Source organism: Theropithecus gelada, chromosome 4 (assembly GCF_003255815.1).
Source record: "Theropithecus gelada isolate Dixy chromosome 4, Tgel_1.0, whole genome shotgun sequence".
NCBI lineage: Eukaryota > Metazoa > Chordata > Mammalia > Primates > Cercopithecidae > Theropithecus > Theropithecus gelada.
In genome coordinates, this window is record NC_037671.1 from 72,264,184 (window position 1) to 72,281,013 (window position 16,830).

At 44.2% G+C, this 16,830-nt stretch overlaps 1 pseudogene; it reads left to right on the forward strand.

Moving 5' to 3' along the window:
- The first annotated feature begins 7,923 nt into the window (after nt 1-7,923).
- Nucleotides 7,924-10,067, forward strand: LOC112623452 (annotated as a pseudogene).
- Nucleotides 10,068-16,830: the final 6,763 nt, after the last annotated feature.

A 16,830-nucleotide genomic window follows, 5' to 3' on the forward strand; every position in this document is an offset into this window, starting at 1 on the left:
TTTTTTTTTTTTTTTTTTTTTTTTTTTTTGAGATAGAGTCTCACTCTGTCACCCAGGCTAGAGTGCAGTGGTGTGATCTCGGCTTACTGCAACCTCCACCTCCCAGGTTCAAGCGATTCTCCTGCCTCAGCCTCCTGAGTAGCTGGGACTACAGGTGCCCGCCACCATGCCCGGCTAATTTTTGTAGTTTTAGTAGAGACGGAGTTTTGCCATGTTGGCCAGGCTGGTTTCGAACTCCTGACTTTGGGATCCTCCTGCCTCAGCCTCCCAAAGTGCTGGGATTACAGGCGTGAGCCACTGTGCTGGGCCTGGAATAATTTAAAAAACAAAGTATTGGATTATACCGAAAATGTAAAATGAATATCAACGATCTGAGAATGAAGGTGCATTTTTAAAAAAGAATATCCAGGGTCGGGCGCGGTGGCTCAAGCATGTAATCCCAGCACTTTGGGAGGCCGACACGGGCGAATCACGAGGTCAAGAGATTAAGACCATCCTGGCTAACACGGTGAAACCCCGTCTCTACTAAAAAATACAAAAAACTAGCTGGGTATGGTGGCCGGCGCCTGTAGTCCCAGCTACTCGGGAGGCTGAGGCAGGAGAATGGCCTAAACCCGGGAGGCGGAGCTTGCAGTGAGCTGAGATCCGGCCACTGCACTCCAGCCTGGGCGACAGAGCGAGACTCCGTCTCAAAAAAAAAAAAAAAAAAAAAGAATACCCACGAGTTCATATCAGTATAAATAAATCCATAAATTAATATACAAAGAAAAGATGAATCTCCTGTGCAGAAAAATTTTAAATAAATCATGTAGATACTTCATCCTAAGAGAGGAAGAGCATAACTCCTCACTCCTGAAGTGTAGGCTGTGCCTGTTGATTTTCTTCAAAAGAGTACAGAAAGAAGAAGGGGTGGGGAAGAGTAACTTTACAGTGGAGAATCCTGACAAACGCTACTTTAGCCAGGTGATCAATGTGAACAGTCATACAACATGCTGATAGTATGTACCCTTGATATGACGTGATGAAAACGGTACTTTAGGCCTGGTGCAGTGACTCACACATGTAATCTTGGCACTTTGCAAAACCTGAGATGGGCAGATTGCTTGAGGCCAGGAGTTTGAGACCAACCTGGCCAACATGGTAAAACCACATCTCTACCAAAAATACAAAATGTAGCCCAGCATGGTGGTGCACACCTGTAGTCCCAGCTACTCAGATGCTGAGGCACAAGAATCGCTTGAACCCAGGAGGTGAAGGTTGCAGTGAGCAAGATCATGCCACTGCACTCCAGCTTGGATGACACAGCAAGACTGTCTCAAAAAAAGAAAAACAGTACTTTATCTCTGTGATCTTCCTCTCCAAAAATCTAAAATCCGAGCCTAATCATAAGAAAATAATCAGGCTGGGCCTGGTGGCTTACACCTGCAATCCCAGCACTTTGGGAGGCTGAGGCAGGTGGATCACCTGAGGTCAGAAGTTCAAGGTCAGCCTGGCCAACATGGTGAAACCCCATCTCTATTAAATATACCAAAAATTAGCCAGGCGAAGTGGCGGGTGCCTATGATCCCAGCTACTCAGGAGGCTGAGACGGGAGAATCGCTTGAACCCAGGAGGCAGAAGTTGCAGTGAGCTAAGATAGCACCATTGTGCTCCAGCGTGATCAATGAGAGCGAAACTCCATCTCAAAAAAAAATAAATAAATAAAAGAAAAAGAAAAGAAAAAAGAAAAAGAAAAAAAAAATCAGGCCGGGCGCGGTGGCTCAAGCCTGTAATCCCAGCACTTTGGGAGGCCGAGACGGGCGGATCACGAGGTCAGGAGATCGAGACCATCCTGGCTGACACGGTGAAACCCCGTCTCTACTAAAAAATACAAAAAACTAGCCGGGCTCGGTGGCGGGCGCCTGTAGTCCCAGCTACTCGGGAGGCTGAGGCAGGAGAATGGCGTGAACCCGGGAGGCGGAGCTTGCAGTGAGCTGAGATCCGGCCACTGCACTCCAGCCTGGGCGACAGAGCAAGACTCCGTCTCAAAAAAAAAAAAAAGAAAAAAGAAAAAAAATCAAACAAATTCCAATAGAAGGGCATCCTAAAATGTACCTAACCAGTAGTCTTCAAAACTGCCAAGGTCATTAAAGACAAAGAATGAGAAAATGTCATAGGCAAGAAAACCTTAAGGAGAAAAATGACAATTTAAAGTGGTAATCTGAATGGGATCTTAGGACAGAAAAAAAGACATTAGGTAAAAATGTAGAAAATCCAAGTAAGTATGGGCTGGGCGTGGTGGCTCACGTTTGTAATCCCAGCACTCTGGGAGGCCGAGGTAGGCAGATCACCTGAGGTCGGGAGTTCAAGACCAGCCTGACCAACATGGAGAAAGCCGGTCTCTACTAAAAATACAAAAATTAGCCGGGCGTGGTGGCACATGCCTGTAATCCCAGCTACTCGGGAGGCTGAGGCAGGAAAATCGCTTGAACCTGGAAGCCAGAGTTTGCAGTGAGCCAAGATCACACCATTGCTCTCCAGCCTGGGCAACAAGAGCAAAACTCCATCTCAAAAAAAAAAAAAAAAGAAAAGAAAAAAAGAAAATCTGAGTAAGTATGAACTTTATCACTATTGGTTATTAATTGTAAGAAATGTATTTGTTAACTATGTATATGATACACTTAATAATATGGGATGTTATTAGGCCGGGCATGGTGGCTCACGGCTGTAATCCCAGCACTTTGGGAGGCTGAGGTGGGCGGATCACGAGGTCAGGAATTCAAGACCAGCCTGGCCAACATAGTGAAAGCCCATCTCTACTAAAAATACAAAAATTAGCCAGGTGTGGTGGCATGTACCTGTAGTCCCAGCTACTCAGGAGGCTGAGGTGGGAGAATCGCTTGAACCCGGGAGGTGGAGGTTGTAGTGAGTGAAGATCACGCCACTGCACTCCAGCCTGAGTGACAAAAAATAAATAAATAATATGGGATGTTATTAACAGAGGAAACTGGAATTATGTAGTATGGAATGGTACTGTCTGCTCAATTTTTCTATAAATTTAAAACTTTTAAATGAAGTGTGTGGTCTGGGGATGAAATTGGGCCCAGGGACGTCTCCGTCCTCCTTTCCCCATCCTTACCCCTGCTTCCCAATAACCTCTGAAGCACTAGGTCCCATAGGCCAGGCTGACCCCCTGCGCCCTTGGTGTCTGCAGACTGCTGTCTCAGGTTCCTAACCAGCCCAGGGGGTCAAGGAACAGCCTGGGCACGTGGTGTGAGATCAAGCCCCAGATGCACAACATCCACCTGTGCAAAGACAAACATGGCAAGACTGGGCTGCAGCTGCAGACCACCAAGGGGCTCTTTGTGCAGGTGGTGCAGGCCAACACCACTGCATCCCTCATGCTGCTGTGCTTTGGGAACCAAATCCTACAGATTGATGGGCATGACTGTGCCAAGTGGAACATGGGAAAAGCCCATCTGGCAGAGATGAGAGGGAATTGGCCAAGAAGATTGTTATGGTCATTCAGGACAGGACAGTCCAGTGGATTGTCACCATGCACAAGGACAGCACAGGCCATGGTGGCTTCATCATCAAGAAGGGAAAGGTCTTCCCTGTGGTCAAAGGGAGCTCTGTGGTCCTCATGGACTCTTCACCAACCACCATGTGTGCCAGGTTCAAGAACATTTAACAAGCACTATGCAGAATGTCATTGGGCTGAAAGAGATCTCAGAGATTCTGGCCACAGCCAGGAACACTGTCACCCTGACCATCATCCCCACTGTGATCTATGAGCACACAGTCAAAAAGTTTTCCCCCACTCATCCTCACCATATCATGGACCACTTCATCCCAGATGCCTGAAGCCACAGGAGGGCAGCTCAAGCCCTCCCACCCTCCTGCAGAAAAGGCCATCCACTTTTGAATGTCAGGTTGCAGCCTGCCTGCTGCCCCAGAACAAGGCTTTGTTGAGGGGATATATTCCAGATGGGTGGACTATGGTGTGAGTCTGTCATTTGTACACACAGGACTCCTTAAAGCCTCAGACTCCTAGATGGGCTGAGGCTTGGGCAGGGCCCACAGGCAACTGATTCTCTATGCTGGTTTAGTTTTTTGTTGCTTTTTTTTTAGAGACAGTCTTGCTCTGTCACCCAAGCTTCAGTGCAGTGGTAGGATCATAGCTCACTGCAGCCTTTCATTTCAGGGCTCAAGCAGTCCTCCCAAGTAGCTGGGATTATAGGTGCATGCTATAACACTGTGCTTTTTTTTTTTTTTTTTTTTTTTTTGTAGTTTTAGTTTTTGTAGAAACAGGGTCCCACTATGTTGCCCAGGCTGGTCTCAAATTCCTGGACTCGAGCAATCCTCCCACCTCAGCCTCCCACAGTGCTGGGATTACAGGCATGAACCACCATGCTCACACTTGACCTTCTGTGCTGGCTTAACTGCTGGGCATGGAAGGAGGCTGGCTAAACACTTAAATGTGCAACTGAATCCCTTTTAAGATTTTGCCTCTACCAAGAAAACAGTCACATATTTTAAAAGAAGGAAACTACATTCTGAGAACTTTTTATTTGCCTTTATTTGCTCTTTGCCAGACTGTAATAGTTACAACTTTTTACAGTCTTTTGAATAAAGATTTTATTGTAAACAAACTTAAAAAGAACTTCTAAAACCTAAAATCTATTAATAAAAACTGAATAATTATAAAATACTTACAAATGAAATTATGTGGGCCAGATGCAGTGGCTCATGCCTATAATCCCAGCACTTTGGGTGGCAAAGATAGGAGGATTACTTGAGCCCAGGAGTTCGGGACCAGCCTGGGCAACATAGTGAGACCCCCATCTCTATAAAAACAGCAATAATAATTATTTTAATTTTTTTAAAATGATGTGATGTCTAGAATTTGCTTCAATCTGGATATGGGAAATATGATAAAAACAAGATTATTGATAATAGGTGAAACTAGATAATAGGTAAATTAAGTTCATTACACTGGTCCCTCTATCTTTGTTTGAAATATTTTGTTATAGAAAGTAAAAAAAAAAATTAATTTTTTTTAAAAAAAGAATGAGTTCAAATTCTATGCCCAGATATGGAAAGGAAAAAAGTTTGAAAGTAGGTTAAGAAGGGGTATTTTACTTGCCATCTTATATCCTTCTGTACCGTGTGTATATTAAAAATTACAGCATTAAGCCTGGGCACCGTGACTCATGCCTATAATCCAAGCACTTTGAGAGGCCGAGGTGGGTGGATTACCTGAGATCAGGAGTTTGAGGCCAGCCTGGCCGACATGATGAAATCCCGTCTCTACTAAAAATACAAAAAATTAGCCAGGCATGGTGGTGGTAACCTGTAATCCCACTTACCCAGGAGGTTGAAGCAGGAGAATTGCTTGAACTGGGAGGCAGAGGTTGTAGTAAGCCGAGATCACGCCACTGCACTCCAGCCTGGGTGACAGAGTAAGACTTCATCTCAAAAAAAAAAAAAAAAAAGAAAGAAAGAAATCTTGGAGTACATTTTACTAACAGAAAAAGCTCAACAGATATGCATTTAACAGAGAATAAATCTGCAAAACTTCCCTGGTCATAAAGGTGCCAGATAGGTTAGGCGCAGTGGCTCATGCCTGTAATCCCAGCACTTTGGGAGGCTGAGGTGGGCAGATCCCCTGAGGTCAGGAGTTCGAGACCAGCCTGGCCAACATGACGAAAATCCATCTCTACTAAAAATACAAAAATTAGCCGGGCGTGGTGGTGGGCAGCTGTAATCCCAGCTACTCGGGAGGCTGAGGCAAGAGAATCGCTTGAACCCGGGAGGCGGCGGTTGCCTTGAGCCAAGATAGTGCCATTGCACTCCAGCCTGGACAACAAGAGAGAAACTCCATCAAAAAAAAAAAAAAAAAAGAAAAAGAAAAAAAAAAAGTGCCAGGTAAATGTAGGTTGTTTTTTATCATTGCTAGTTGTTGTTGATATTGTTCTCTTCTTGCTTCACCTTTGTCTGCAGTTACTCAAACTGCTGTGATAGCTGCTCCTCTTCTACAGAGCTGGGGTTCTACATGACTGGGGTTCAGTGTGCCAGGAAGCCCTTGGACCAATCAGACTCAGCAAGCTGACTCATGGCTGTTCTTCCTATACATGAGAAAAATGTGACAATTCTTCCTATATATGAAAATAATAATTTGATAAATGACAACTAGGAGAGCATGGCACTCAAGTATTGAGCCATTCCCTTCCAGAAAAGAACTTCTATAGCTTACAATCCACAGGGTAGAGGATAGGAGAAATGAGGAAATTAAATGTTCTTCAAAATCTTTATCTTCTGGCCAGGCGCAGTGGCTTACACCTGTAATCCCAGCACTTTGGGAGGCTGAGGCGGGCTAATCACGAGGTCAGGAGTTCAAGACCAGCCTGACCAACATGGTGAAACCCCGTCTCTACTAAAAATACAAAAATTAGCAGGGCACGGTGGTGCACACCTGTAATCCCAGCTACTCAGGAGGCTGAGGCAGGAGAATCACTTGAACCCGGGAGGCAGAGGTTGCAGTGAGCCAAGTTCATGCCTCTGCACTCCAGCCTGGGTGACAGAGCAAGACTCCATCTCCAAAAAAAAAAACCCACAAACAAACTTTATCTTGTTCTATATCATTATACTACTGACCACTTTATGATGTTTTACTGAAGCATGAAGAAAAGCAGTATATTAATGCCCTGAACAAGAGATAACTTGTTATCACTAGCTCGGGTATGAAAAAGGGAAGCAATCTGCTCATCCTCAAAAGACCTACGACCAGGCTGTGTCCTTAAAACCTGATCATCAGCCAGCCTCTCTTTCTACAGAGCTACTTCTCCAAAGAAGGGACAGGGTCTTCAACTTTTTAAGTTCTCAAACAATTCAAATTAATTTTTAAAGCCACATTAGCAAAAGGAAGATGACTGAGAAACCAATGTAACATCTGATTATTACTTAATAACATCTTGAGTAGCAAAAAAAGGACCTTCACCAAAAGAACTCAATTGGAAATATCTGTTTATAAACTTTTAATCTTACACTCATTGCAATTTTAAAAGATGCAATCAGCCAAGTGTGGTAGCTCACACCTGTAATCCCAGCACTTTGGGAAGCCGAGGCGGGCGGATCACTTGAGGTCAGGAGTTCGAGACCAGCCTGGCCAACATGGTAAAATCCCGTCTCTGCTAAAAATACAAAAATTAGCTGGATGTGTAGTCCCAGCTATTCAGGAGGCTGAGGTGGGAGAATCACTTGAACCTGGGAAGCAGATGTTGTAATGAACCGAGATCATGCCATTGCTCTCCAGCCTAGGTGACACAGCGAGACTCCATCTCAAAATAAAATAAAATAAAACAAAACAAAACAAAATAAGGATGCAATCAATCAGTTTAGCCCTGGTAAAGAAAATGAAGTGTTCTCGACTTTGGCTACAAAGTACCTTAAAGGATCTTAGACCAACTACAGAAGGAGGTTGACTGTACCCAGACTCCCACAGTTAATGAGGTTTGTCCTCATGTAGATGATGGTTATTATGCTGAAAGATGATTGGTAAATGAACTTGGAAGTTCTTCCTTTTCCTCTTTTCCTTTTATGTATATGATGATCTCTGGAGGAATTTATGATGAAGACTGCTCTGAAAAACTGTCCTAAAAATTCTAAGACAAAGGCTTCTTTGCCTCCTAAATAAGACACTGAAAAATAGCAAGCGTAAGAATCACCATAAATAAGATTCTAGCTCTACCTAGTGGCCAACAATGGGATTAACCCCCTGAAATGAGGAATTTTACCAAATTTGCAAAAATGTGAGGAATCTTAACAGAAAATAGGGAGGTAGAGGGGGACCCAAATGTTAAGTTAAAAGGACAGGCACTAGGTTAAAATATGTGTGGTTGCTCTCTTCCCAGCGCAGTCGCAGCCCTCAGCCCACTCAGGATAATGGCAACACCTGAGGTACTGAACTTGAAAAAAAACTGTATGAGGTCGGGCGTGGTGCCTCACACCTGTAATCCCAGCACTTTGGGAGGCCGAGGCAGGTGGATTACCTGAGGTCAGGAGTTCAAGACCAGCCTGGCCAACATGGCGAAACCCTGTCTCTACTAAAAATACAAAAATTAGCCGGGCATGGTGGCAGACGCCTGTAATTCCAGCTACTCAGGAAGCTGAGGCAGGAGAATCACTTGAACCTGAAAGGCGGAGGTTTCAGTGAGCCAAGATCATGCCATTGCACTCCAGCCTGCACAACAAGAGCAAAACTCTGTCTCAAAAAAATAAATAAATAAAAATTAGCTGGGCATGATGGCGGGCACCTGTAGTCCCAGCTACTCGGGAGGCTGAGACAGGAGAATCACTGGAACCCAGGAGGCAGAAGTTGCAGTGAGCCGAGATTGTGGCATTGCACTCCAGCCTGGGTGACAAGAGCAAGACTCCATCTCAAAACAAAACAAAAACTGTATGAAGGTAAAACAAAAGAAGTCTACGGATTGTTAGATGTTCCAGGAAAAGTCCTCCTGCAGTCCAAGGATCCAATTACAGTGGGAAATGCAGCTAGAAAGAATCACCTGGAGGGGTAGTTTTCAGTTGTTACAGGAAGCAGGTATTAAAACTGCTTTCACCAGAAAATGTGGGGAGACAGCTTTCATTGCACCCCAGCGTGAAGTGGTTCCAATGGAATGGGTTTGCAGAATAGCAACTTGTTTATTTCTCAAAAGAAATAAATCCCAGTGTCAAGGAAGGATATAAGTTTTATCCATCTAAAGTGGAGATGTTTTCCAAGGATGATGCCGATAATGACCCACGGTGATTGAGGAACAGTTGACTGCTGCAACATTTCTCTTTGTTGGACTTGTTATAGGCCAAACTGAAGGTATATCATGAGTCATGCTACACAGGTTATTGAAATACTGGAGAAATCCTGGTTACCCCAGAACAGTACATTATTTGATATGAAGATTGAATTTGGTGTTGATATAACCACCAAAGAAATTGTTCTTGGTGATGATTCCTGGAGACTCTGGCCATTATGAGATTGAAGCCAACAGAAAGACAGTCTTATTGGGAGCTCAGAGAAGTAACTCCTGAAGGGCTCCAAACGGTAAAGAAAAGCTTTGAGGCTGGGCATGGTGGCTCACGCCTATAATCCCAGCACTTTGGCAGGCCGAGGCGGGCGGATCACCCGAGGTCAGGAGCTCGAGAGCAGCCTGGCCAACATGGTGAAACCCCGTCTCTACTAAAAATACAAAAATTAGTTGGGCATGGTGGTACATGCCTGTAGTCCCAGCCACTCGGGAGGCTGAGGCAGGAGAATTGCTTGAACCCGGGAGGCAGAGCTTGCAGTGAGCCGAGATCATGCCACTGCACTCCAGCCTGGGTGACAGAGCGAGACTCCATCTCAAAAAAAAAAAACCAAAAAAACAAAAAAAAAACAAAGAAAAGCTTTGAGTGGGTTGCAGAGAGTCAATTTGCTTTTGAAATCAGAAAGTTAGTGCAGGTTTGTAATATTGATGAGCTCTACTTCTGTTCTTGGTCACTGTGAAAACACCAAGACCTGTGGAAATGTTGGCACTCCATGTGAACTTTGAGTAACATCCACACATAGAGGACCAAATGAAACCCTGAAGATTAAAGCTGTGTGTCAAGGGGATGGCATTGCTATTGTACTTGTGGCAGTGGCAGTGGCAGGCAGAAGCAATGGTTTGGGACCAGTGATGTCTGGGAATACTGCATATCCAGTTATCAGCTGTCCTCCCCTCAAACCAGACTGGGGAGCTCAGGATGTGTGGTCTTCTCTTTGAGTACCCAGTGGTCTCAGCTGTTCAACCATCCTTTCTCCAGAAGGATTAGCTCAGTTTGCAGCTCAGTATTTGGATTAAACAACCATTTGGTATGGGGCAAACTGCAAGCAGACATTTTGAACACATGGATTTCCTTGAAGCTGGCTGACAAGAAAATCAGATAATGTAATTTATAAGAAAGAACGTCACTGCATTTTTTAGGGGGAAAACTATAAATTTCTAATTTAGCTGCAGGAAAATCAAGATGAAAAGGTGATTTTAAATTAGAGAACACAAGTAAAATGTATTAGTGAACAAATGCTTCTCTAGATCCATATTAATAAATATGACCACCTAACCTGTCCTTTCTTGAGCTAGACACCAACATTTTTCAGCCAGCCTTTATCAATTCCTCTGATTTTACCCATTTTTCTTAAGTATTGGTGGTCTCCAGTAGTGACTTCCTTCCTTAATACTGATTGGATGATCTTAACTCTCTCAGCTAAAACTGACTCCCAGCTATGTGTCTCTAGACTTGGGTTTCTTTTTTGATTTTTGGTGGTGTGTGTTTCTTTGTTTGTTTGTTTGGAGTCAGGATCTCACTGTCGCTCGGGCTGGAGTGCAGTGGCATAATTCTGGCTCACTGTTGCCTCCTGCTCCTGGGCTCAAGCAGTTCTCCCACCTTAGCCTCCCAAAGTGCTGGGATTACAGGAGTGAGCCACTGTGCCTGGCTAGACTCTTATTTTCAACTGTCCATTTCTCCCTGAACATCGTATGGCCATTCCCATGAAAACCAGAATGCTCCCAATTTTATTAATCTTCCATCTAGCCTGTAACTCTCGGTATACTCACTGTTGCAAGTCAGAAGCTTGATTTCATCCTTGATGTTTTTCTCTGACCTTTCACATCTCACTCATCACCAAATCATATTGATTTTAATTTCTGATTATCCCTTGAATTTACCCTGTCTTCTCATCCTCTGTACAAAAGCCTCAAGTGAGGATCAAATTCAACATTATCCTGATCTATACCAGTCCCCATTCTCAATCCAGCCTCAATCCAGTGCTCAATCCAGTGAAGTTGATCGCCCAAGGACTTCTAACATAATACACTCTTACCTATTTTGCACCACAGACATCTTTGAAAATATATATGCTGTTGACCCTCTCTGGAGAAAATTGCACACATAAAATTTACCAACAGATTGCATTGGTTCTTAGGTTCTCCTGAAGCCAATCCATGGTTTGTAAATTAAGAATTGCTGATGTGGGGCGGGGCATAGTAGCTCACACCTGTAATCTCAGCACTTTGGGAGGCCGAGCTGGGTGGATCATCTGAGGTCAGGAGTTTGAGACCAGCCTGGCCAACATGGTGAAACCCCAACTCTACTGAAAATACAAAAATAGGCCGGGCATGGTGGCTCACGCCTATAATCCCAGCACTTTGGGAGGTCGAGGCGGGCAGATCACAAGGTCAAGAGATCAAGACCATCCTGGCCAATATGGTAAAACCCTGTCTCTATTAAAAATACAAAAAAAAAAAAAAAATTAGCCAGATGTGATGGTGGGCACCTGTAGTCCCAGCTACTCAGGAGGCTGAGGCAGGAGAATCACTTGAACCTGGGAGGCGGAGATTGCAGTGAGCTGAGATCACTCCACTGTACTCCAGCCTGAGCAACAGAGAGACTCCATCTCAAAAAAGAAAACAAAAGAAAAGAAAATACAAAAATCAGCCAAGCGTGGTGGCACGTGCCTGTAATCCCAGCTACTTGGGAGGCCGAGGTAGGAGAATCGCTTGCATCTGGGAGGTGGAGGTTGCAGGGAGCCAAGGTCATGCCACTGTACTCCAGCCCGGGCAACAGAGTGAGACTCCATCTCAGAAAAAAAAAAAAAAAAAAGAATTGCTGATATGACCCATGAAGGGAACTCATTTTCCTCATAATTTTTGGACCACCACACATTGCTACCTTTAGTTCTTTGAAGGCTTACATTTTTAACATTAAAACCTATGTATTAGTAGAGCTTTATCTTCACTGCCTCCATTAAACCTTTTGTGATCACAATGACTACAAGTAATTCTTTCTCTGTTGGACTGTAAGCTTCAGAATAGAAGAAAATGTCATTGTACACTGTATTACCCTCACATTGTGTTATGCTCTGATGTGCTAAGTTTAGTTATCTGCCAGAGATGGATAAATTATAAAACTCATGTGTACTACTTAAGTTTCTTATACTGGTTTGTCAGAACAACTAACAGGATTTAGAAAATTAAAAAAAAAGAACTCTATGGTCAGATGTTCAATCTTTGGCTGGGAGCTGTGGTTCACACCTGTAATCCCAACACTTTGGCAGGCTGAGGCAGGCAGATCACTTGAGGCCAGGAATTCAAGACCAGCCTGACTAACATGGCAAAACTTCATCTCTACTAAAAATACAAAAAAAAAAAACAATTCGCTGGACAAGGTGGCACACGCCTCCCTGCTATTCAGGAGGCTGAGACAGAGAATCATTTGAACCCAGGAAGTGGAGTCTGCAGTGAGCTGAGATTGCACCACTGCACCCCAACCTGGTTGAGAGACTGAGACTCCTTCTCAAAAAAATAAAAATAAAATAAAAAATTAGTCAAGTGAGATGGCATGTGCCTATAGTTCCAGCTAACTGGGAGGCAGAGGGAGGAGAATATCTTCTGCTCAGGAGTTCAAAGTTACAGTGAGCTCTGACCGTGCCACTGCACTCCAGCCTGGGTGACAGAGTGAGACCCCATCTTGAAAAAGAAAAAGAAGAAAGAAAAGAAAAAAGATGACCAAAAAGAATTGGCTGATTATCTCTGTACCATGGACTTAGTCCCTAACTAAAAATGAAGAAAATTGGCTATTTACAACATGTAGAGGCCGGGTGCGGTGGCTCAAGCCTGTAATCCCAGCACTTTGGGAGGCCGACACGGGCGGATCACGAGGTTAGGAGATCGAGACCATCCTGGCTAACACGGTAAAACCCCGTCTCTACTAAAAAATACAAAAAAAAAAAACTAGCCGGGCGAGGTGGCGGGCGCCTGTAGTCCCAGCTACTCCGGAGGCTGAGGCAGGAGAATGGCGCAAACCCGGGAGGCGGAGCTTGCAGTGAGCTGAGATCTGGCCACTGCACTCCAGCCTGGGTGACAAAGCGAGACTCCGTCTCAACAAAAAAAAAAAAAAAAACATGTAGAAAAGCACATCAACAGAAACAATCCTTCATAGCTAGCCCATGAAAATAAAAGGATCTGGAATGGAAGGAAAACCTCATAGTTAAGGTTGCCAGGTAAAATATAAGATGCTCAGTTAAATTGTATAAGTATCTCCCGAATACCTAATATTTAAGGATTTCTTTTCAACAATTGACATCACAAAGTTAACAAATGGGTGGCAGATTTGAAGAAGATACTTGTAACACACACACACACACACACACACACACACACACACATACACACACACACAAAACTAAACTAAAAGACATTGATATGTAAACCATGTAAGGAATCCTTGCAAATAAACAAAAACAGGATCTGGATCCCCATAGAAAAATGGCCAAAGAATATGATTAGGCAATTCGCAGAAAGGAAAAATAAATGACTTACAAATATATCAGATAATATACCTAATTGCTAGGAAATGGAGGTTACAACAATAAGGCACAGAAAAATCAAAGTCAGAGGACTGACAATATCTCACTTCAAGACTTAGTATGAAAGCTTGGCCAGGTGTGTCTCTACTAAAAATACAAAAATTAGCCAGGCGTGGTGGCAGGTGCCTGTAATCCCAGCTACTCAAGAGGCTGAGGCAGGAGAATCACTTGAACCCAGGAGGCGGAGGTTGCAGTGAGCCAAGATCACACCACTGCACTTCAGCCTGGGTGATGGAGCGAGACTCAGTCTCAATAAAAATAAATAAAAATAAATAATAAAAAAATAAAATCTATTTTTTAAAAAACGATAGTAGGTAAGACAAGCTTCAGCCCATTGCTCACCTTGTGGGTATAAAAGGGAAGTTTGATCACTGGTAGAGATTTGATAAAGACAAGTGTAGAGAGCTTCAGAAGTACCACTCAGAGAGCTTGCCCTGTGTCATCTAGAATTTGGGAATGGAGAGGCTGGTATGTGACCCATGCCTAACTAGTCCTGAGGCAAGAAGCTGGCTAGCTACCCTAGCCCCACAGGCAAGAACTGTCTTCAGTGAGAAGAGGTTGCTTGTACATGAAAAGAGGAGCAAAGACAGCTGCTTCCTGTGGACCAGATTGGAGCCATCCTTTGTCGTCTTGAAAAGGACACCAGCAAGATGGCCCAGGCCCGCAGAGTGGATGTGGTGGAAGCACAAAGCAACCAAGAAGAAAAAGAGCAAAGATTCAGTTCAAGAGATAAAGTGAGTGCTTTTGAGAGAAATCATGTTACATGGCAGGCTGCAAAAATGATTAGACAGGGTTCCTGTCACTGTGCTTTCAAGCCATTGGTAGGTAAGTGGGTATTTAAATAATTTCAATATAGCATGATGCTGAGGAGGTTAGATTTTATCCTGTAAGGCTCGGATGTCAGTGCCACTGAATGATTTAAGGGGATTTCACAATCAGAGTTGGTGGCAATGTGAAATAGAGCTATGATGGGGCTAAATATGGAGGCAGAGAAAACAGTTAGATCAAAACATCAATTGCTAAATTCAAAATGAGTGTTAAGAGCCTGACCTAAGAAAGTGGTAGTAGGTATGGAAAAGAAAAGGCAATTCAAGAAAAGTCTGTGCAAGAGCCAAAACCCTGGCAATGCCTGAAAACTGATTTGATTTAGGAAATGGGGGTGAGGAAAAGAGTGAAAAATGACAAAATAAGATAGTATTTTATTCATACAGACTGACCAAAAAAACTGGGTATATGAAAATTTTGAGAATGGGAAGAAACTGACACAATGCACTTTTGGCAGAAATGAAGACTGGTACAGACATTCTGGTGCTCAATGTACTCATATTTAATAAAATTGGGTATGAAAACCATAAACATACCCTACATCACAGAAAGCACACTCCGAGAAAATTATCTGAGAAATTTCCCCATATGCCCATAGAGGATACTCATCACAGCAGTTTGTAGAAGTAGGGAACTAAAAGCAATCTAAATATCTAACATGAGGGTGAAGGATCAGTAAAATATCTAATGTTGGCCAGGCATGATGGCTCACACCTGTAGTCCCAGCACTCTGGGAGGCCAACAGTGGTAGATCACTTGAGGTTAGGCGTTCAAGACCTGCTTGGTCCACATGGTGAAACCCTGTCTCTAGTAAAAAATACAAAAATTAGCCAGGCTTGCTGGTGTGTGCCTATAGTCCCAGCTACCTGGGAGGCTGAGGCAAGAGAATCGCTTGAACCTGGGTGTTGGATGTTGCAGTGAGCCAAGATCGCACCACTGCACTCCAGCCTGGGTAATAGAGCAAGACTGTCTCAAAAAAATACATAGTCCGGGCCCAGTGGCTCACGCCTGTAATCCCAGCACTTTGCGAGGCCAATCCGGGTGGATCACAAGGTCAGGAGTTCGAGACCAACCTGGCCAATATGGTGAAACCCCATCTTTACTAAAAAATACAAAAATTAGCCGGGCAGGGTGGCGCATGCCTGTAGTCCCAGCTACTCAGGAAGCTGAGCCAGGAGAATCGCTTGAACTAGGGAGGCAGAGGTTGCACTGAGCCGAGATCACACCACTGCACTCCAGCCTGGGCAACACAGTGAGATTCTGTCTCTAGATAGATAGATAGATAGATAGATAGATAGATAGATAGATAGATAGATAGAATAAAGAAATAAATTGCCGGGCGCAGTGGCTCACACCAGTAATCCCAGCACTTTGGGAGACCAAGGCGGGCAGATCACGAGGTCAGGAGATCAAGACCATCCTGGCTAACATGGTGAAACCCCATCTCTACTAAAAATACAAAAAATTAGCCAGGCGTGGTGGCGGGCACCTGTAGTCCTAGCAACTTGGGAGGATGAGGCAGGAGAATGGCGTGAACCTGGGAGGCGGAGCTTGCAGTGAGCCGAGATCGTGCCACTGCACTCCAGCCTGGGCAACAGTGCAAGATTCGTCTCAAAAAAAGAAAGAAAGAAAGAAAGAAATAATGTAATGTGCGCTTTGGAACACAAAGCAGCTATTAGAAGAAATAAAGATATGCACAGAAATATAGAGAGGGCTTAAGGAGGAAGTATTATATTTTAAAAGTAAGAAATAATTAAATCAGCCAGGCATGGAGGCTCACCCTGTAATCCTAGCACTTTGAGAGGCCAAATCTGGAGCACCATTTGAGCCCAGGCATCTGAGATAAGCCTGGCCAACATGGTGAAATCTCCTCTCTACAAAATATCAAAAATGTGCTGGGTATGGTGGCGCACACCTGTAATCCCAGCCACTCAGGAGGCTGAGATGGAAGAATCACTTGAGCCTGGGAGGTTGAGGCTGCAATGAGCTGAGATCGTGCCACTGCACTCCAGTCTGGGCAACAGAGCGACAATCCATCTCAAAAAAAAAAAAAAAAAAATTAAATATATAACACAGTAACATTTGTGTAAATTTTAATCATATACATACACAGAGCCATACAATATTTTAATAGGGCCAGGCACAGTGGCTCACGCCTGTAATCCCAGAACTTTGGGAGGCTGAGGTGGGCAGATCACCTGAGCTCAGGAGTTTGAGACCAGCTGGGGCAACACAGTGAGACCATGTCTCTGCAAAAAAAATTTTTTTAGTCAGGTGTGGTGGTGCACACCTGTAGTCCCAGCTACTCAGGAGGCTGAGATAGGAGGGGATTGCTTGAGCCCAGCAGGTCAACGTTGCAGTGAGCCATGGATCGCACCACTGCATCCAGCCTGGGTGACATAGCAAGACCTTGTATCAAAAAGAAAAAAAAAAAAAGATAACTAGACAGTGAAGAAACTAGACAAGGCCAGCCGGGTGCCATGGCTCATGCCTGTAATCCCAACACTTTGGGAGGCCGAGGCGGGCGGATCACGAGGTCAGGAGATCGAGACCATCCTGGCTAACACGGTGAAACCCTGTCACTA